The following is a 21511-nucleotide window of genomic DNA, read 5'->3' as shown; positions in this document are numbered from 1 at the left end:
GGGTATGTATTATTCTATATATAATTTTTAAATACAAAGAGAAACAGCATGGAAAAATTAGAATCTATGACTTAAAAGTCTAGCCCTTTTATGGCATAGGCAAACAGAATGCTCTTGACTTTAACCTATGGGTTCCACTTAATATGTGGTGTATTTTTCATACATCATGGGTTTTTATAAATTTGCTGTATAAAGCACCAGAGCTACATTGCCAGCAAAATATAAGGAAAACAAATATGTCAGGGTAATGATGCCAGGACAATTCCTTATTGAAAAAAGGAGTTTATTAATACCTTATTGCTACAAGCTAGATCTTATTATCATCTTGGGTCATTTAGAATCTTATTAGGTATTCTGATGGTGGATGAATAATCCTGTGATAAATTCTTTGCCATGTCCTTCACAGTTGTCATAGCAGGATCATAAACAGCATTTATAACAATCTACCCTGGAGGAAAAGGCTTACAATGGTCTGTTTAACATGCAGGAAATATTCAGATCGGCTGTGTCTGGTTAGATTTGAGACCCACAGGAGAGATGATACCAAAGTTAAATGTAGCATGGGTTTCTCTGACAATTAGCTTTATAAGAGGCTTTGGGTCAGGGACATGGGGACTAATGCCAGTGATATGGCCTACAAGCAGCCTCCTTCAAGGAGCCAACTTGAATAAAAATGGTAGCTGCAAGTTACTTCCTTACTGAAAACTCATGTAAAGTTACTTGAGCTGCTACTCAAGAACCATGGTTGAAATTATTTGCAATTGAATGGCTTGGAGCTCAGTCATCTACTTCAGTGATTACTGTATTTAAAAAAAATAATAGATGTGTATTCAGTCACATAGTGGAAAAATATGCAGATTTTTTCAGAGCTATAGCATAACTTGCCTACACTGTGCAACTTCTTGAACCCTGGCAAGCTTAGAACTGAGTTCTTTAGAACTACTACAAAAGTAACACAGATAGAGTAAAATCTAGAAAAAAATTAAATTTACATTGCTTGTTGTGGGAGTAAGTATAGGATCTGCAGGTGTGGCGACTTTGGTTTGGGACCAATGAGAAAAGGGATAAATAGCAATGGGATCACTCTGATGGTGCCTGTGCAGGAACTTCAGGTCTCTGCCACACCACAAATGGTGCTCTGTGTGAGGAATGAAAACTCAACTTCTGAAGGTCTGCTCAATGGTCTGTGCTTTCAGTGCCACAAATGGTACCCCCTGTGGGGAGCAAAAACACAGCCTCTGAAGGTTTGTCCAGTAGCAAGCCCCACAGAACTTAATGCTGCTGAAAGGAAGCAGAAGCCAGCTTTAATCGTCTCTGGAGACGAGGTGAGCTGTGGGGAATGTTGGGCAGTTATAGGTCTGCAAGTGACCTGGACTTATGGAGGGACCTTTGCAGAAGTATAATATTGCTATAATTTGAATGGACGCTTGCTTGTTTTTCCCAAATATCTTCAAGTTGGCTAATGCCCTGACAGACCCAAAAGGACTTTTCTTTATCTGTGGGGCTCAAGCTGGTGGCATCTCCCTTCCCCTTCCCTCAGTCCTGCTCTGGTTGAACGATGCATGGCTGAGACAGTAATCAAAGGAGGCATTATGATTCCAGAAAAAGCTCGAGGGAAAGTGCTACAAGCAACAGTAGCAGCAGTTGGATTGGGAGCCAGATGAAAGAATGATGACATTCAGCCAGTGAGTGTGAAAGTTGGTGAAAAAGTTTTGCTACCAGAATATGGCGGTACTAAGATTGTACTAGAAGATAAGGACTACTACTTGTTTAGAGACTGTGACATTCTTGGGAAGTACGTGGACTAAACTTGTTGCAGTATCGTCCTCTTCATTCCCCCCCGCCCCCCCGTGGCACAATGCAGTTTATGTTACTCTTTAGTCGCCAGGGGAAAGTGATATTCCAGAAGCAGTATGTCCCATTATCTGACAAGGAAAAGAAGAAAATCACAAGAGAACTTGTTCAAACAGTATTAGCCTCGCAAATCGAAAATGTGCAGCTTTCTGGAATGGAGAGACCTGAAGATTGTCTACAAGAGATACGCAAGCCTCTATTTCTGCTGTGCTATTGAAGATCTGGACAATGAACTAATATCTCTGGAAATAATTCTTTGCTACGTAGAACTTCTTGACAAGTATTTTGGCAGTGTGTGTGAACTTGATATCCTCAATTTTAAAAAAGCCTATTTCATTCTGGATTAGTTCCTTTTAGGAGGGAAGTTGAGGAGACTTCCAAGAAAAATGTTCTCAAAGCCATTGAATAGGCAGATCTTTTACAGGAGGAAACAGAGACTCTATAGTGTACTTGAAGAAATTGGATAGCTGATGACCTCTCAGTGTTTCATACTGTAAATGTTCACTGTTTTCATTGTAATGTTTAGCTAATGGTGTAAGATGCTGTTTGTTGGTATTACAGTTTTGCTAAGCTGCTTCATTCAGACCCATAAGCAAAATGCTCCTTTGAAAAGGGAACAAGAAACTAAGAACTTCTGTCTTTTTTTTTAGTAAAGGGGGGGTAGCTGTTGTAGGAACAAGTCCAGAAAACGGTAGCACTTTGGAAACTCAAAAAATGTGTGTTTGACATCCACTGATTCCAAAAAAACCCCCAATAATCGTTCTGGAAAAGGAAAAGAAGTTAACCCTATACAACTGGCAATTTCCACTTCTTGCATAAGAAAATGTCTGTTGCCAGCAGATGATGTAGCATTCAAAAAATTAAAGTCTGAGAACGATAAAAATAGATTGCCACAAAAGGGTAAAAGAAACAAAACTAAAGAAGAACTTGGTGAAGATGATTATGTAGGGGAGGCTACTCGGACTGCTGGAGGGACAGACAGGAAGACAAGATCGAGCGCAAGAATAAGAAAATAGTCTTAACTGATTCAGTAATTGAAATTGCAGGTTTCTTTGTGAATTGATTTGCACTTAGATTTTTAAGTTCAGATTTTGTAAAGAAAGCAATCACAGAATTATGAATTATCAAAATGTATTCTTTAACTGTTTATATAGTGGTTCCTAAACCACAGGGTGCTTGTGTAAAACAGCAAATGTAAAAAATCTTTTTTATATTTATCCCCCTTCTTCTGTTGATCATACAGTAGTTGGGAAGCCATATTACTGATAGTTATAATTATAAGCTATTTTCTGCTTCTTTGTTTTTAGTAAAGAAGGGGGAGTTGTTGTGGGAGTAAGTATAGGATATGCAGGGGTGGAGGCTTTGGTTTGGGACCAATGAGAAAAGGGATAAATAGCAGTGGGATCACTCTGATGGTGCCTGCGCAGGAACTTGGGGTCCCTGCCTTCTCTGCCACATGCCTGCATTTGCCACAATTGCTTTGAGTGGGTATTAAAAAAAAAAAAAAAAAAAAAAAAAAAAAATCACACATAGTCTATACATAGAAACACAAACAGCTCCCTATTACTGAACATGATGAATTACTTGTACCTGTTGTCATTCAGTGTCACATTCCAAGGTACAGCAACAGTTTCCCAAGTCTAAGTGCAGCAAGCACATCTCAAACCACCAGAAACTGGATGAGTCCCTTTTCATGAGTCCCCATCCCTGGAGATATTTAAAAGATGGGTAGATGAGGTGCTTAGAGACATGGTGTAGTAGTGGACAAGTACGGTTGGGCTTGACCATCTTCAAGGTCTTTTCCAACCAAATGATTCTACGATTCTTAAACACTAACAGTGGTACAAATTAAAGCTCAGCCAAAACTAATCATGCAGGACCTGTCAGATACATTTTCAGGAGAGTGATAATAAAAACGTGTGGCTTACTGGAAAGGATTGTTTTGACAGATTTAAGTACAGCCATGTATATAGACAAACACTTTCTCCACAGTAGGTGATGTTGTTCTCTTGGCACAAGCCACTGAGACTACGCAAAGTGAACAGTAAAATTTGCTTATCTTAGAAAAAGATGAATTGCCTCTTCCACTTGAATTTTAAATACACTAAATGAATGAGTTCTGTAGCTCTAGTTCATAAACCAGAGCTTGACCATCAGAAAGCTAGCATAACTGTTCACAGCTGAGAAACGTAGGAACTGCATTCTGGGAAAGTCACTGCTGCAGTAATTTGGACACCTCCAATTAGAAAAACACCATCATATGCTGGGACTTGTTTGTAGCTACAACTATAACCTACAAGAGCAGATTTTTCAGTTGTCTATACGTGCACCCAATCTTCCTCCCAACATATAGCTATGGTACTTCCAAGGATAGTATATATGGCAGTTAAGTCAAATGGGTGCAGATCACAGTTACCACATGAAGAGCAAAGTGCTGTCAATTGCTCAGAATTTGTTCCCAACATTAAAAAAAATTGTCAGTAATTCCAAAGTTGAAAATGTCTCTCAAAAAAAGAAAACTGAAGCTAATCAGGTGAACATCGAGAGGGGAAAGGGGCTAAGCTCACCAAATAAATTGTTACTTTGAGCGAATAGTTCTCCAACAGCTGCACTCCTTTATCTCCTGTATTATCCTCTTTCCTCTAAGGTTTTGTTAGCTGACTGCAGATTCTTTGAGTGGTGTAGCTGTACCTTCATAGGTAGCTTTTAGCACTTTGGGGATGTACCAGCAGAACTAAATAATAGTCACCTAAGCATATTAATTTACAAAAATCTCTCTGATACGAACACATTTCAAATTCTGGATATTCATAGGAGTTAGTATTGCACTAAAAACTGAACTGTGACAAAAGAAAGTATCTGCTTCACAAATTAAATTTCCCTTTGTCTTCAAACTTAAAAGTAGTAAAATATGCTTATCTTAAAATAAGATTGTGTCTCTGCCTTCTGAGCACATCTATACAGGTGCTTCGGACTGAAACAAAAATCTCAGCAGCATTATGCTGTCACTTTTCTTCCCCCTCACCTGCTCACGTACAATCTCTTTACCTGCTGAAATCAATGGGACTTCTGCCTCTGATCTGGCCTCATCTGAGTCATACCAACCAATTTCCTATCAGTTTTATTGCTAGTACGAGAGCACACGTGGCCCATCTCTGGTTGATTTCATAGCGTTTTTACAGTGCTATACAATATATGCTTCATATGCAATAAAATATTCTCATTTCTACAGATATTACCCAAACTAGCATTACTTGACAAACTTTATAGGTAGCTCTTAAATTGATAGTATCTAGCTCCACTGGGCTTTTAACACTAAACTATTTTGAACTTGTTTAAAAAAAATGCACATTACTATATTCAAAATTTTTACCCATTGTCCAGCATTTTAATTCAGCTTGCAAAGCCCACCAACGCAAGTGCTCAGAAAGCTTTCACAAACAGTTTTCTACAAATTTGTTTGGGAAGGTTAATTTCTGGTCAGCTGCTCATCCACAGCTTTTTGAAGTGGTGCTAGTGGTAAAAGGTGCAGATACAACCCATTGGCAAAGGCACGATACAACTCAGTATGAGCCTATTCATATAGAAGAGAGCTTGCTTTAGTTCACTGCCACAGTTTCACAACTCTCTAGAGTTACAGCAGCCTGTTCTCGGGGAAGGTGATAACTGACACAAGTGCCTTCCCTCTAGCCTGCTAATTCACTTCAAACCCACCTCTCCAGAGTATCCAGCAAACGATAAGGCACCATCACCTCCCAGCTCAGAGTTTAAATACCACATCAGAAATTTTGTGAGTTTGGAAAGTTATTTTTCAATTGGTACCTGTGACAAAGCCTTTAACCGCAACACCGCAGAAAAAAGATTAACATTCACCTCAACGCAAAGGATCCTCCTCTTTTTTATCCAGAAGTAGCATGCATTCCTGATTACAAGAAAGGAGTCAAGGTATGCTTGCCAAGTGTGCTGGCTAAACTATGAGCCCAGCAGCTAAGGGTTTCATTTCCTTCCCAGATGCTAATGAGAAGGAGGGTGGGTCAGCAGCTCAGGGAAGAGAAGCTGAGTCAGGCTGGCCCAGGTCCTGGTGCAGACAGTACCAGCCCAAAGGGGACTGGGCTCCCAACTGTGGCTGCAGGCCAGGCATTACCTGAAGTTTGTGGAGTGAAGCTCAGTCAGCTGTAGCTGCCTTGCTACAATCACAGCTTCAGGTGCATTGAGTAGACTCAGCATTTTTATGGATACGAACACAACACTGGCTCCTGAGCAACTACGTCAGGTTATACCTTCAGTGGGCCAAATGCTTTAGAATTATCACTCAGATGTGAAAAACCTGTAGCACACCAACAGGGAAAGTGATGACTGGGTCAAATCAGCTCAGCTGTTCAGCAATATAAGCACCAAGCAGCAAAAATACATGCAACACATCTTTCTACAGTTGTACTCAGTGCCAAGAATGCCATTGCACTTCTGTTTGACTTTGCTGTTGATCCAGAATGTATATGTGGCAACCGTCTATAACGGTGCAGAATATTCTACATAGACACTGTACTAGCTCCCAGGTAAAGCAAGTGACAGATAAACAGCATGCAAAACTGCCTTCCATATCATTTAGAGCAAAACACAGAAACGTGGTAAAGACTAATGAAGAAAAAACAGATTCCCAGTAATTCCAAAGAGAATAGATCTGCAAAATTTCCCTTCTTTTTCCCAAGTACTTTGCGTTTGGTTCTGTATCCTCCTCTTAAGTCTCAGTGAAACTCCCCCTCTCCACTCACTCCCCTGCAAACAGAAGGGAGTTAGTTAACAGTTAGTTAACAGGCTTCCTAGGACCTGGCTTGGCACTCTCAGTGAAAGACCTCTTTAATTTTCCTCACGCACTGAGATTCAATTACAAAACTATTTCCATTGAGAATTTTTGATGTACACTATAAATCAAAATGTGCCCATATACATATTTCCCACTGTAGACCAGCAAGATGCCCAAATGGCAGCCATGCTCTTTTGCACCTTACTGGATATCTGTGAATACCTAAACTAGTTGTCCTTTGGTATCAGAGCCACTCAGCTGTGAATAAGTAAATGCTTCTGGTGTACAAACTGTGGATTAGATCAATTGCCTTTGCAACTCCCTGTCAGTGAATGCTATCTACATTCACTAACTGATTGTCTTAACTGTTGCCAATTAGAGCTTAAAAGTCTAATTAACAAGAAATAGACAAGAGTTCTCTGCTGTTAATTTTGGAGGACTATGACCAATAACTCTACCTGTGCAACAAAATAAGATGAAGAGAGAGAGAAAGTGGAAATGAGATGAGTTTAAAAATGTCTGGACAGCATTAATGTATATATACACATATGTGTATATATATACACACGTTGGGTTTAAATTCTCCTGGCTTATTTCTCAATACTTAGTTTCTCCTAGAATATACCATCACTGCTTTCTACTGCTTTCTGCTTGATTTCTATTGGCTTCTCCTAGAAAATACAATCACTTTTGAATATAAAGTAACTGTAAAATAAGAACCTATAACACTTCTATCCACAGTCATTTTTGCTACAATAATCCAACATGTTTGTGGTCCTCATATTTAAGTGTTTGGAAGCATCCTTGTAAGGAAATAATGTATGGAACAGACTGTATTTTTCCTTTAAAAAGGATGTACTATGCATTATTGTTATTCCTCTTATGATAAACAAGACTGAGAAAAAGCAGAATAACAAACTCTACAATGCAAACTTAGTGGATTCATTGCAAGTCTGAACAATCAATACAGATTATGAACTACTCAGATTGGCTTTAGGGCCAGTAGCTAAACACACTGGTAAAGACCAAGATCAAGAACAGCAACAGCATTGTTCTTCACTGTCCAAAGCAGTTTTCGCTTCTTGAGCGGGATTAGACTACACAACTACCCAGAGCTATACAAATAAATGCAGTTTGGTGCTACCTAAACCAGAAATCTGCTGAGAAAGACATCTGAAACTGGCAATAGGTGCAGGCACTGCAAATAATTTTTCTGCATAGATGGATGATGCACCAGAGACCAGCCCTTACCATAAAAAGTACAATACCCGATGTCAGTGAAATAATATTTAGCAATGACATGGACATTCTACAGAAGTCAATGAGAAAAAAAAGATCTTCTCAGGTACATGTGTATGTTGTTAATCATAATTAAGGCAAGTGTGACAGTTTCTTGGCAACAGACATCGAGTTCCCTTCCCTGACGAACAAATCCTGCAGGAATACTCTCTCTTTCATTACATCAAGCCTGCAGTTCTTTACACTAATATCCTCCACTTGGAGCACTCCAAGTCACACAGAAACTTTTATTTTGTCAATTGCTTTTTGCAGGATAATCACATGATGACCTCCACAAAAGAAAGGAGAAAGTTTCTCATTAGTAAAGTAAAAAGAGCTTTAAAAGCTAGTAATATAAACAAGCACATATACTATTGCAGACAGGGGCAGGAGAGTGGGGACAAAAGAGAGATTCACAGCATTCAAGTTAGGGACCTAATGCTCTTCCATACCCTCAAAGAAGATTCAGACCACCAAGTGGAATAGCAAAGCATGCCTACCCTAAAAGCAGCAAGTGCATGATAGTGTGTTATGCAAGTAAAAATACATGTTCAGAGGGACTATCTGTAATGTCTAACAATGAGCAGCTATATGTAAATATTTCCAAGAAAGCAATTTATAGGTATACTTGCCATTGACCTTTCAGTAATTAGGGGATTTCCCATTCTTCAACAACAACAAATTATCAAATTTGGAAGGAAGCAAGTATTTTCAGAGGACTTTTGTTTTCTTTAAAAAACCTTTTTGATGGCAAAGTTTTGGCCAGCTGCAAGTTTTTCATTCAAAACAAATCACATGTTACCATGATTCATTAATTTTTTTCATAAAAGGAAAAAAGGTTGATTAAAGAATACTGAACCATTTAAAGAATACACTATAAATGCACATATTAGCTAAAAGGGTTGCAAAGAAATGTGGTTATGATTCTAAAAGAAGGTGTAAATACCACGGAGAGAAAAGAATCCCTTACAGTATGTATAATTACATTACTGATAATTATATCTCAGTAATGAGGAAATTACAGCAGAACATCAGCAAAGCCTCTCACAATAAATTGCACAAGTTTATGGAACAATGTCTTCAGGGAAGCATGGAAACTCCCTACATCATCTGAAAGACATAAAACACAGGAGACGAAATACATTCACAGTGTGCTGTGCGGACAGCACTGAGCTGCAAGAGAGATGGACTGGTCTTTCCCATTTCTAAGTGCTATGCCATGAACCTAGGAGAGGGGTTTAAAATCACCACCTCTGCTGTCTTCCGATTTTGTTGTCTGTTCCTGGCTGTACCTCATGTTAGTGAGATCCCATAGGGTTTAGCAATTAGCATGAGGAAAGCAGTATGATAATCAGAAGAAATTAATGGTTTAAAAACATAATCTTACAGTTCCCCTGAGACTTGTTCCATGCAACTGGATTCTCAAAGAAAAAAAAAGACCAGATAATTGATTCTTATTAAGAGAATGATCTGCCACAAAATGCTATCCATGTGAAAAAGATGTTAATTTTAAAGTGCTCTCAGAGTCAGCATGAACCTAGTCTCTGGATAGCTTTCTAAGGAAGAGAGGCTAGGATCCTCCATGACATCCTTCTCTTTTGTACCGACTCGGAACAGCCAAGCACGACATGTGTCTTCATGTGCTAACAACCAGCATCTGAAAAAGGGAGCAGGATGTGACAGTGAAATAGCAATCTCTAGGGTTTTGCCAGCAATTTCAGTGGCAAAGGTGGAGAAAGGAGCATGCATTGCATGCCTTTCTCAGTCAGTTGTGTGGAGGAGCTAGGATAGCTCTTGAGTCATGGATATTATCAAACTTCATAAGCTATATATTGTATTTAACTACATCTAACACTGAATTTTTATATACTCCTTGGAAAAGATTGAGTTACAGACTTTATTCCCATGCTTAATTACACTATTAAATATGTGTGTTATTTATTCTGGCTTAATTTTTCCTCTTTCAATGAATTGATTAATAATGTAAAAAAGCAGTCATGTAAAGCAGGAAAAAAGCCCTCAGTAAATGTCTGGTCTTACTTCAATGAGCGTAGGAACTAAGTGGATCTCTCAGGGACTTTTCAAAAGAATTAAATAGATAGAAACACTCAGCCACTTCAGTCCAAAATAATGCTTCACATACTCAGTAAGTCACCCAGCTCTTGATTAAAATAGAGGAAATTTTCAAGATCTGTATTCTGCGGGGAAAAAAAAAAAAGTTTCATATGTACCATTTTGACAAGCTAGTACAGGTGCTTCAACTCCACATTTTCTTTACACAATTTTATCTATATAATAAGGATGGTTATGTGGGTAGAATTTTTTCTGTCCGCTTTTTCATTAGTAGTCCCTGTTCACACAGAGAAGCCTTGCCTCAAACATTTACTCAAGTCAAAGAACAAGGCTGCATGTAAACTTTTGTTGCTCAGTTTCAGAGACTTCACAGTAAAAATTAACAATGTAGTGCATCTTCCCATAACCGAACATCAGCTCGCACAGCAGAAAAACAATCTGGAAGTCTATGTGAAACAGCACCACCTGGTGATCTCTGTCATAATGACAGCATGTCTTTCAATGGGTACTCAAAAAGCTACTCTTTTTCCAACGTTGTAAGATGTTTAAAAAAAAAAGTAGAAAACATCCCCAATCCTGAAAAGCTGTAGTTAAAAATCTAAAATTTATATACAATGTAAAAAAGTTAACATTAATCTAAATCTTAAGACTCAAAAATATTGCAGACAATCTTAGAGAGGTAACCTTTAAAGTAAAAGTGGAAAAGTAAATTAAATTCTGCATGCAACTGAGTTAATATGACTTTAAGTCCTCCATTCTTGTTTTCCTCTTTGACTGAAGTTTTGAAGCAGTGAAGTTAGCCATCCACATTCATTAATTTTACAAAAGATAGGGTTAATTCCGTTCAGGTGTTTGAAAATGTTCATTTGTACCCCCTTTTGAACACAGCCGTGCTTCCATCCCTTTGTTAAGTTCTGCACCTGAACACTCTTCTCTGATTCTTCCCCCCCAGCCCCCCTGAAATTTTGTCTTTCTCCAGACAAGATCTCTCCCTAACTTTACACATCTTCCTCTGTCAAAATACAACCTTCCACTCTTTCTCTCATCAGCCCAACCTTCCCTTCTACATCAAGTCATTGCCTCATTACCATTTTTCTCCAGGCAGCAAGCTACATTTCTCTTGAACCACAACAGAAACAGGTTATGTCATGAGCAAGAAAGTTTTGCTGCGTGTGCCTTGTGTTGTAGCATGGCAAGAACTACAACACTTGGGGAAGGCAGATTGAGAAGATGATAGGAGACTGATGTCATGCAAGACACTGATCAAACAAAACTGAAATCAGCCACCATCAAAACACCAGTTTATCACTAGCCATGAAAACACCCTTTTCATAACAGAGAGACAACAGCCGACCTCCCTGCAGGAGAGGTGGCTGTTGGCGCTTCCTCAGAAGGCTCGCATTGCTGTTCCATCTGCTGGCTGGGACGTGAGGACATGAACACAACACTTGCATCAGAGCACGTACCCACTCTACCTGGGAAAGCTGAGCTGCATAATACTAACTTGAAGAGGCCTAATTTGAAGAGATATCTCAGACATCAGAATCTCTACAGTTCTAAATAACAACAATTGATTTTTAAAACATATAGCTTATGTTCTTCACAGACCTGGAGCCCCCTTACAGTCACCGGCTTGCAGCATCATGCCTTTAATAACGCCAAACAAAGCATCTTTAGGATCAGTCCATGAAAAAAAACAGCAGAAATACTGTATTCAGACAGATGTCAAAACAGTTCTTTTTCCCCAGGGACAGTCTGCCTGACTGCCCTGCTGGTTTTGTCATTCTGAGAGCTCAATGCAACTCTATTAGGATAAATTTTGCCATAAGATAAATTGCATGTTCAAAATGCCCCCTGAAGTTTCAAAATCCGCAATTAACAATTTCATATTCATAATGGTAAACATCAATACATCTTCTTCAGGAAGAAACTACCATCTGCATAAATTTAATGAGTACTTTAATACAGTGGTATTGTGGTAGCACACTCATGCCACTCTCTCTATAGTGAAGTCTGACAATATTTGCTAGAAAAATACTGATGGGATTGTGGTTTCTTAAATTATTTTTACAGGCTCCACAAAACAACTAGGTATGTTCATGATCACAGGAGAAACATAACCAAAGGTCAGAGAGTGGTAACAGACATTGCTCTTTTACATTTTATGAGGCTGGACATTCAAGGCCAATGGAAGCTCACATCACTTTTCCCTCCAGAATCATGAATTGCGCTGATTTTTTGTTTTTATTGATACTCTGCAACAGAATATTAGCCTATAGGAAAGCTACTAGAGGACCCAATTTTTTTCCTATAAAAAAGCAATACCTTCTAAAATTCAATGTATTTAAAGGAAAGCTAGATCCCAGGATGCAAATTTGTCAAATATCTTTCCATGATGTCTCGTGCCATCTTTTGCATTTTGGCAAAAATATGAAACAAAAATATTCTCCTTGGTTTTGTTTAACTTCTTAGTACAGGATCCTTTTATTATCTGCTTGAAATGAGTTAAGTTACTAGTAAGTTATCTATGAGCTACATTTCTTTTCCAAGCATTTGATACCAAGTGTCACAGTCAGCCCTTTGGCATTAGAAGTAGATTCCATAACAGATGTATAATAGCACAAGATTGTTTATGTGCTTAGATGGAAATAATGAAGAAGGTTGTAGAGAACCCAGGGCTTGCAGAAGTTGTGACTGATGTGCTCTTCTTTCAGAAAATACAGTAACTCTTCATGACAGACTGCAGAAAATGTTTTGAAAGAAGATGCACAAGCAGGAAGAAAAAAGAATTCCACATGGGTTTTTTTGGAACTGGAGATAAACCACTTAGATCACAGATGATAAAGTGCAAATGGAATAGCACAGCCAGCAGTTTGATCCATTTTATCCCAGACCATTATGGCTATCTAATTATGCTCATCATATACACTAAATACTTCTGATCTGTAGTACAGACACCTTGCCCCCTTATTTATAAAAACTATTTATGGCAGAGACATTCCAACAAGTCCAACTAACACTTAGTTATTAGGAATATTAATATTTGTCTTTTATAAAGGAAGGATTAACACCAATATTAAGGAAGAAATGGCAATGAGCAGTTCAAATTAAAAAGCTTCGATCCTCTGCCACATGACTCACCAGGCCCAACTCCCTAACACACTTCTTTGATTCTATTAAACAATTCTGTAAGTTGCAGACTAAAAGGTTGTTCAGTACTTTTCGAAATACAAGTGACCTCAAAGTGTACAAGGCTGACCACAAAAAAGAATCAGTCAAAACTGCTAGCCATATTGGAAACCATTAGGGAAGGTTTAATGTTTTTTCTGAATTTCCAAGAAAAATGCTGTGGTGAGAAGAGACACAGAATTTCAAAATAGCTGGTTCACTGGTAGAGCTAGGATTTCTGCACACAGAAAAAGCACGTGTAAAAGGAAATTTGTCTATAACTGTACAAGTGAACAGCATCCACCCTCCAAACGGCAATATGCTGTTAGCTTCTGACACGTTGATGCTGTATTATTATCATCACAGTTTTTTCTACCTTGTGGCAACAGTAAGCAGCAATTTTCAGACTTTAAAATTAGAGACAGGCTATTGAACACCCACTGTTCTCCAGCATTCTTTTACTTACCATCTAGTTTGTATTTTTATTATGAATACTGTGTTCAACTTGTAATTTTCTAATCAACTGAAACAGCAAAATACTGATTAATCTAAATGATAACATAATTATAATGAAATCAGATGCGCCACTGATTGAAGGCAGATGCAATCTGAAGAGAGTGATTGGTGCCTTAAAAATGGCATTATTGGAATAACAACAGAGAACCTAAAAGGATTTTTAATGCTAATGTTATAGTTGATAATTAAATCCTATGACATACAGCTATTTAGAAAGATACATGGAAACAAGACTGGGGTGGAATTTTTTGGCAGATAATCTCTTAGTTCTTAGTTCCTTGTCTAAGAAGTCTCACGGATGAAGGAGAAGTAATTCGTTATTGAAATGTTTTGCCTACTTCTCTTTCCAGATCTCTCCAACCACATCTTCTGTCAAGATCACTTGAAACTTCTGGATTGTTTTCTGACTTGGTAAAGGAAACCTAGTTTCTCCCAAATTAGCTTTTGGTCCTCTAGAAAAAGAAACACATACATCTCAAGTAGCTTCTGACTGATCCAGAAATAATAAGACTAAGTTAAAAACTGTGGGGAAGGCTTTTTAGTTCTTTTTTAATTGGTCCTGATTTAAATTGGGCTTTCACAACGCCCAGCATTTCTCCTCATTCTGGGTATCCAATGACTTTTTTTCTTTAATCATTTTTAAATAAGTAGAGATGTACTCAAATGATAATTTAAGAAGTTGAAGCATTCTTTAAAAAAACAACCAAACAAAAGAAACCAACCAAAAACCTAGATTAGAATTACATGGCAAAAAGGTCATTAAACCCAGCAACATTGTTGTGTAAATTTTCAAAGAAATCAACAATTTTATATTTCTGGCCCTTTGTACGTCTAGATTCCGTGTTTTAAAAAATACCAGCAACTAAATTTTAAAATGAATATTACTAAAAGTTTTAATAGACCATGTTTAATCGAAACATAAGTCCTCTGTAGACTAATGTGGGAAAAAAAATTAAACAAACTTATCTATTAAGTTGCTATTTTGAAAACAATGGACTGAACACCACAGGTACAAATCAAAGCCTAAGATCACAAAGCACCAAGACATGCACATGCTCCGTTGTGGCAGTTCCACCCCATGTCCTGCTTCCAAGTGACACTGAACATGTCATTCTCCCTTCCTTACATCCTAAACCGTTTGATTCAGGCCATGGTCATGGGAAATGAACCTCACTCTACGTTTGTTCACAGACACACACATTTTAATTGTGCCAGAAAAATGCAATGCAGGTAGCATATTACAATGTCACAGTGAACTTCCTGATTCATTTATGCATTTCTTCTTCTTTTCCTCAACCAAGTCCAATGTAAATAATTTAATTCCCACTGCCTAAATTCTCTTTTTGGTAGCTGAATACCATATTAGCGTGCACTACCTTACTCCAAAATGCAGAGTAACTGTACCATCACAGAAATGAGAAAGGGACCCCAATTACAACTGTATGAGCACTTGAACGTTGCAACAGGCTTTTGATCCACCCTTTTAAGTTGCTCATTACTTAAATTCCCTTAGGGCCTACCCTTTTTTTTTGTTGTTTTGGTTTTTACTTCAGCCTCCATGCAGGTTTTAGATTGATATTATTGATGTTTACATAACATCACTTCAGCTCTGATTCAAAGGTGTCTTATGTGATCGTATAAACAAGACTGAAGCACTTTTAAATTTAACTTCTCTTCAAGTCATATTACAGAGGAGTCTGTAAGAAGTACAGATAAGGTCATTTGTCTAATTTGTTTGTTTCAAGTCAGCAAACCGAGCATGGTGATGATGCATTTTGAATTTGCTGCTCAAGCACATTTTATAGATGCTTTCCGATGCTGGAAGAATCTGAAGAATTTTGACTGGTGAGGTAGACCAAACCAACTATTATTGTCCACTTGCCTAGGTCATTTGCCCCTATAGCAAATATTTTTCAAGGTACAAGTACCTGGGAAGACACTGAATACTTACACCCAAACAGATTTTATTACAAGAAAGAAATACCTTCTTCAGAATAATCACCGTCTGTAGCATTTGTTATCAGTAGCTGACGTTCTATACCACACTTCCAGCACACCCTCTTTTTCTTTTTAGAGCCTCTGTTGTCACTATTAAAACAATCTGTAATCCAATACAGGCTAATCATTCTGACAAAAATGCATCATACTGAAAATTGCCTCTTGTGAAGCCTGAGTTTTCTGAACTTATCTTGTGTCTCCTGTAACATGAAACAATTAAAGATGCGCTGCATTAATTTTACTAATCTTTAATAGATGATAATTGGAATTAGGTCTCCAAAGGGAGGGTGTGAATGTGTATTTACCAACAGAAGAATGACAATGATTGATCAGAAATAAAAGCAGAATGCTTAGTCTAATTACTTCGTTGGTTATCTGAATATAACTCACATTTTATTTAAAAGTGTTTGTCTAAAAAAACAAGATTGCCACTGGAAACAAGAAATCCCTTAGCTTTCTTCTTTCCACTGGCAATCTGCTAACAGCAGCAAATTACATTCAAATTGCACATCAACTAGTATTAGTATTAATTGTAAACTAACCTCAGTTCACTTAATTGTGGGCATAATGAAGTATTACAATTAGCCATAATATATTATTTAAATAAGAAATATCAATATTATTTAGAGCAGGTGCCAATTACGGCAGGCAGTGAAATATGCCACCAAAAAGGATTTCAATTAGAAATTCAATTTCAGCAAAGACAAAGGTCCCTGTCACTCTGGTAAAATGGCTAACAGCACTAATGCGCATCACCTCCATGGGGGAAGGGAGGCTGACTTGGAGCCCACCTGCATTCTGCACTATGCATTTCACAGGCGTTCTGGAGAGGCATGTTATAGACACAGCTGCAGACTTCTGCAGTACAGGTTTATAGAACACTGTACAGGAGAAAGAGATCACTACATAACACCATTAGGTTCAAGATACTAGTGTACTGTTATTTGATCTTAAAATTACTTGGATCAAAGACTAATTTCATATCTGCATAGTCACTCCTGAAGAATATGATAAATACAAAACACTGTTTTCAAGGGATTTGGATGCAAAAACTCTAGGGCTAAATACTTACAAGCCCCATTTTCAGTATTTTAAAACTATCAAGATTCACTTCTGGCTTCTTATCCCAGTTCTCTGCATTTTTCAGCAAAGTAGTAAAGGCTGAAGTTTAAATCCCCACTGACATAAATTTGTATTGAAGATGCTTGGCTCTCCTAAAAAAAATTTGTCTAGTGTTTCTACCCCCAGTTCTCTATCAGGATAAGGACATTCACTCAAAACAGCTATGTCAAGCTTACTGTCGGATAGAGTAACCAATGTTTTTGCCAGAAAACTTCTGTCTATCCAGTAAAGAAATTGCATCCACCAGAACAGTATCTGCCAAAGAGAAAACAAGCTGCATCTATAAAGCAACCTAGACTAATTTATACTAGTTAAATGATATACTAAAGATGACTTATGCTAGAGCTAGCTGCCAAAATCTAAATTTCTTAGGTTTCATACATCCTCACTGCTTCATATCTCTGTTTGTAAGATTATAAAGTAGATGTAGCAACCTGAGGTTAGCAAAACATGGAAAATCTCCAGGGAAAAAGTCAAAATAACAAATATGTTCTGTGTATTCTATGCTTCCTAGAAATGCTCCTAGGTTATGTTGGACCCTAAAATTGGGGTTGTCAAATGAATGTTGCCAACAACAAAACATAGCATCAGTCTTTTAATTTTCCAAGTATTCAAAAGCATTAGTCAGTTCCTGACATCATGTTGCAATAACACAAAGTAAGGAGAAGATTTTGATTAGCTAGGAAAAGTTGAAGAGAAAAATTGCAAGCTGAAATATGCTGCAAGTATGCTCAAGTTTCAGCCACAGGCCCACAGTGATAGAACTTTTCTTGCTGTACATTAAGATAATTTCAGTATACTACAATTATGTGCCTAATTAAAATTAAGAAATTAGAACACAGTTAAAAGGAATGATATTTTGCTCACAGCTAATTTCATTAAAGTATTAATGAACAGGACTCATTCTATGGCTAGAGGGCAACTACTTTCTGCAAAGTACTTCTATGCTAGCTAATTTATTCATGCATGAAAAACAATCCAATGAGAAATGAGCGAGCCGGGAACTGCTGGTCCTAATTAAAATATTTAAAACACCATGTCTATTCTGTTCCATCTAGCCAAAGACCTAAGCTAGGAGCCAGCATGATACCAATTAACATGGAACAAGCAAACACACAACACCCACAGATTCTGATTAAAGTGCATATTATTACACCATACAATATATTGTTCTACACATGTATGTAAATGTTTAATTAACCCATGTCTAAATCTCTGTAATGTTCAGAAATCAATACTTTAAGTCCTAAACAAGTGACAATCAGACTGCATGATGACCACTTTTATTTATCACAATGCTTTCTTAGCAAACTCATTGGATGCATCCTGCAATTTGTGCAGTAAAGTATTTCTGAAGGGAGGGAGGGGAGGCAGAAGCAGAGGAGGAAAAAGGAACAGGCAGAAGATTTTGTTCTCTGCATTTTAGACAGCAGTGAGATTGCTGGTTGCCAAAGGCTTGGAAATGGAACGCAATGTTGGGTTAGCCTCAGGTAATACAATATTTTTCATTAATAATTGAAGGAAGAGCCTGGGACTAAACCCATTTGTCAGTCTTGGACGGCTGCAACAAAAACAAAATAAAAACGCTTCCTTTATAAACCAAAGAGCTGTTTGTGGGGGAGGAACCCAAGGGATGGTTCCCACTAGAGAAGAACACTGTAAAGGCTCAGAGAGAAGTTGGAGGCTTGCAAACTTAGTAGAAAGCAGGATCAGAAAAGAGAAAATGCTCTAAACTTTACTTCACACACAGATGAGAAAATCTGAGTTCAAGGAGACTTGAAAAAGCAGAAATTTGCCTCAGTTTGCACCATCATAGGTCTTCCTTTTTGAAAAGTTTCTAGGTTTTTTTTCCCCCCTCAGTTAATCTTCAAGCATTTCATGAGAAATCTGGCTCCCCCCAGAGGTTTTTCTTCCCCTTTTCTACTCCTTTCCCCTACAACACTCATACACCAGTTTCTTCATTAAATGCAGCAAATGAAAGAAATTAAATAGCTTTCCCTTGCTTCTTCTGGCTGATTGGGTAGACTTACTTCTGCCCTTCCATAAGTGACAAGCTTTGCAACCTGTTGATGGAAACCTTAAATTAAAAAGAACCCACAGTTGCCAGAAATCCCACTAGAGCAGCTCTTATGAAAATTTTCCTATTATCAAACCATGGAAATGTGTCAGCACAGCCAGTACTCATTCAAATTAACGCGTGCTCAGTCTTCATGCATTGGCTGCAGAGTGGCGAGTAAGTAAGACAAGAGTGAGCTCACACACGCTCTGACTCTTCTCATTGTCCGGTATTTTGTGCCCTGGACTTGGTCCTCACCCTCTGATTCAGGAGAAGACACTGAGAGCTCTAATCCTCCAGAAAGCCAGGAACAGAGATAAACAGCCAGAAGAGAAACAGTCACGAAGAGCCAGGGAGCTTAAAAAGACTGAGGGTCTGGAAGGTAGGTGAAGCTGAATGAAGAGGATGGTGAAAGTGAAAGGCTGCACATAGCTTTTAAGGAAGATGTATAGGCCAAGAAAAACTGAAGTTGCTCGCAGTGGGAGTGAGGTGCCTGTGGGGGAAGAGAGCAAATTGAAGTTCTGAGAAACAGAGGAGAAGAGCAGAAAGACAGCAAAGAAAACACAGGTGCAAATCCAGTGGAAGCAGACATGCTTATAACCATACTTCACAAGAAACATCAGCACATCTTCCCAGTTCAGGTGAACCAAGAGAACAGAAATGCTAAAGGAAGCACAGGATAATCACCCAGAAGGAAGTATGGAAGTGAACTGTGCTTGTGTTACAGCACTGGGATAAAAGTCCGATAGTTCAAATTCAACACATGGCCTTGCCATACAATGTTATGTAGCACATCTAAACTGCTCTATAAAAAATGCCACCTGTGCTTTGATAGTACTAGTTTGCAGTCAGGGAGTTACAGCTTCCCATGAAACAGATTTGCACCAAAATCAGTAACAGTAGCCACCACTGCCACCGCCATTTACTGAAAGTGAGCCATAGATAATGGTCTCTTCAAGTAGAGACTCTCATACAGTATTTATCAAGTGCCTAGCGCAGTTACTCTTCATCAATCAGCTCAAGTTGTCTAGGCTCTGCCATAATACAAATCAGTAAGTGTGGGGTCATAATGGAACATCATGAACAAAATGGGCTGTAATCTCTTGCAAAGATTTCACTGCAGTTAAAAAATCAGGCTTTTCCAGGACCCACAGAAAGTTCCTCTTCCCTTTGGAATATCCCACCAAGAGGAACCTAATGAACAAACTTTACAGAATAAGACATCTACAGGATTTTTATTTTCCTCCCAAGCAAGTTCATTCAAGTTTAAATCAGAATGGATTTTAAAATTAAATGCTAAGACTTACAAGTGTTGAATTCCATCTTTTCCCTGAATATCAAAGGAAAGTGTTTGTGGGGAAAAAGAGGAGGAAAGGATCAAAAGAGAAAGAGATATTGAACAAATTGAAAAAGGACAAGAAGCAACTGAGCACTATTAAAATCTCTAGGAACCCCTTTTGCAATTACAGTTAAATTTAAAAAGGGAAGATCACAACATGCTTTCTACCTGTTTGTCTAGGATTTTAACAAACTAGCATTAAAAAAAGCAACTTATGTACTGTTGTGGTTTAACCCATCAGGCAGCTAAACACCACACAGCCATTTGCTCACTGTCCCCCTGCAGTGGGATGGGGGAGAGAATTGTGACCAAAAAAAGTAAAATTCATGGGTTGAGATAAAGACAGTTTAAAAGGACGGAGAAGGAAGGGAAAATAATGATAAAAGAATATACAAAATAAGTGATGCACAATTCAATTGCTCACCACCCACTGACGCCCAGCCTGTCCCTGCGCACCCCCTGGCGAAGTCCCCCCAGTTTATATACTAAGCATGTTGTCATATGGTATGGAATAGCCCTTCAGCCAGTTTGGGTCATCTGTCCTGGCTGTGTCCCCTCCCAGATTCTTGCTGGCAGGGCATGAGAAGCTGACAAGTCTTTGACTTGTGTAAGCACTACTTAGCAACAACTGAAACATCAGTGTGTTATCAACATTCTTAGCATACTAAATCCAAAACACAGCACCATGCCAGCTACTGGGAAGAAAATTAACTCTATCTCAGCTGAAACCAGGACACATACTGTGTTAGAAACCTTTACAACCATGTCAACTTCAGCTACAACTTTTTCATGTATGCTGGCATAAACTGGGTCAAATGCAGGCAGTGGTAAAAGAGCAGATAACGTAGGATATAATTTAGCAGTGATGGTAGTCTGGTGGCATTCCTCCTTAACTCAACACTGAACTACAAGTACTCTTGCAAGGTGTGGAAAAGGCAAGAATATTAATTGGGAAAGACAGACAGACAAACAGAAAGTCAGACAGAGAAGAAAGAGAAGAAAAGGGTTGCCTGGTAATAAAAACAAAGGGGATGAGAGGTAGAATCAAACAGAAATAGTAAGGCCAAAGAGATCTGAAAAGGAACAAAGACAAGATGTTCCTAAGGGAGGAATATGGGGATTTAGGAAAGAAAATGGACATGAGTTTTAAAAGATAAAAAGAACAGTCAACACAAATGAGAAAAGTGCTTAAACAGTGACAAGGAGTGAGTATTAAAGCCAGGACAGCAGGGCCATCTTAAAAATAAAACAAATTTACTCTAACATTCCTACCTTTGGATTTAAAGGCCAGTCGCTGTTCAAT

At 38.2% G+C, this 21511-nt stretch overlaps 1 pseudogene; it reads left to right on the top strand.

The window, feature by feature from the left end:
• The first annotated feature begins 1844 nt into the window (after positions 1-1844).
• LOC104130869 lies at positions 1845-2321 on the top strand (annotated as a pseudogene).
• The last annotated feature ends 19190 nt before the right edge of the window (positions 2322-21511 follow it).

Source organism: Egretta garzetta, unplaced genomic scaffold, assembly GCF_000687185.1.
Source record: "Egretta garzetta isolate BGI_Z169 unplaced genomic scaffold, ASM68718v1 scaffold287, whole genome shotgun sequence".
Classification (NCBI taxonomy): Eukaryota; Metazoa; Chordata; class Aves; order Pelecaniformes; family Ardeidae; genus Egretta; species Egretta garzetta.
The sequence above is the reverse complement of the archived record's forward strand: the minus strand, read 5'-3'. Positions and strand labels throughout refer to the sequence as shown.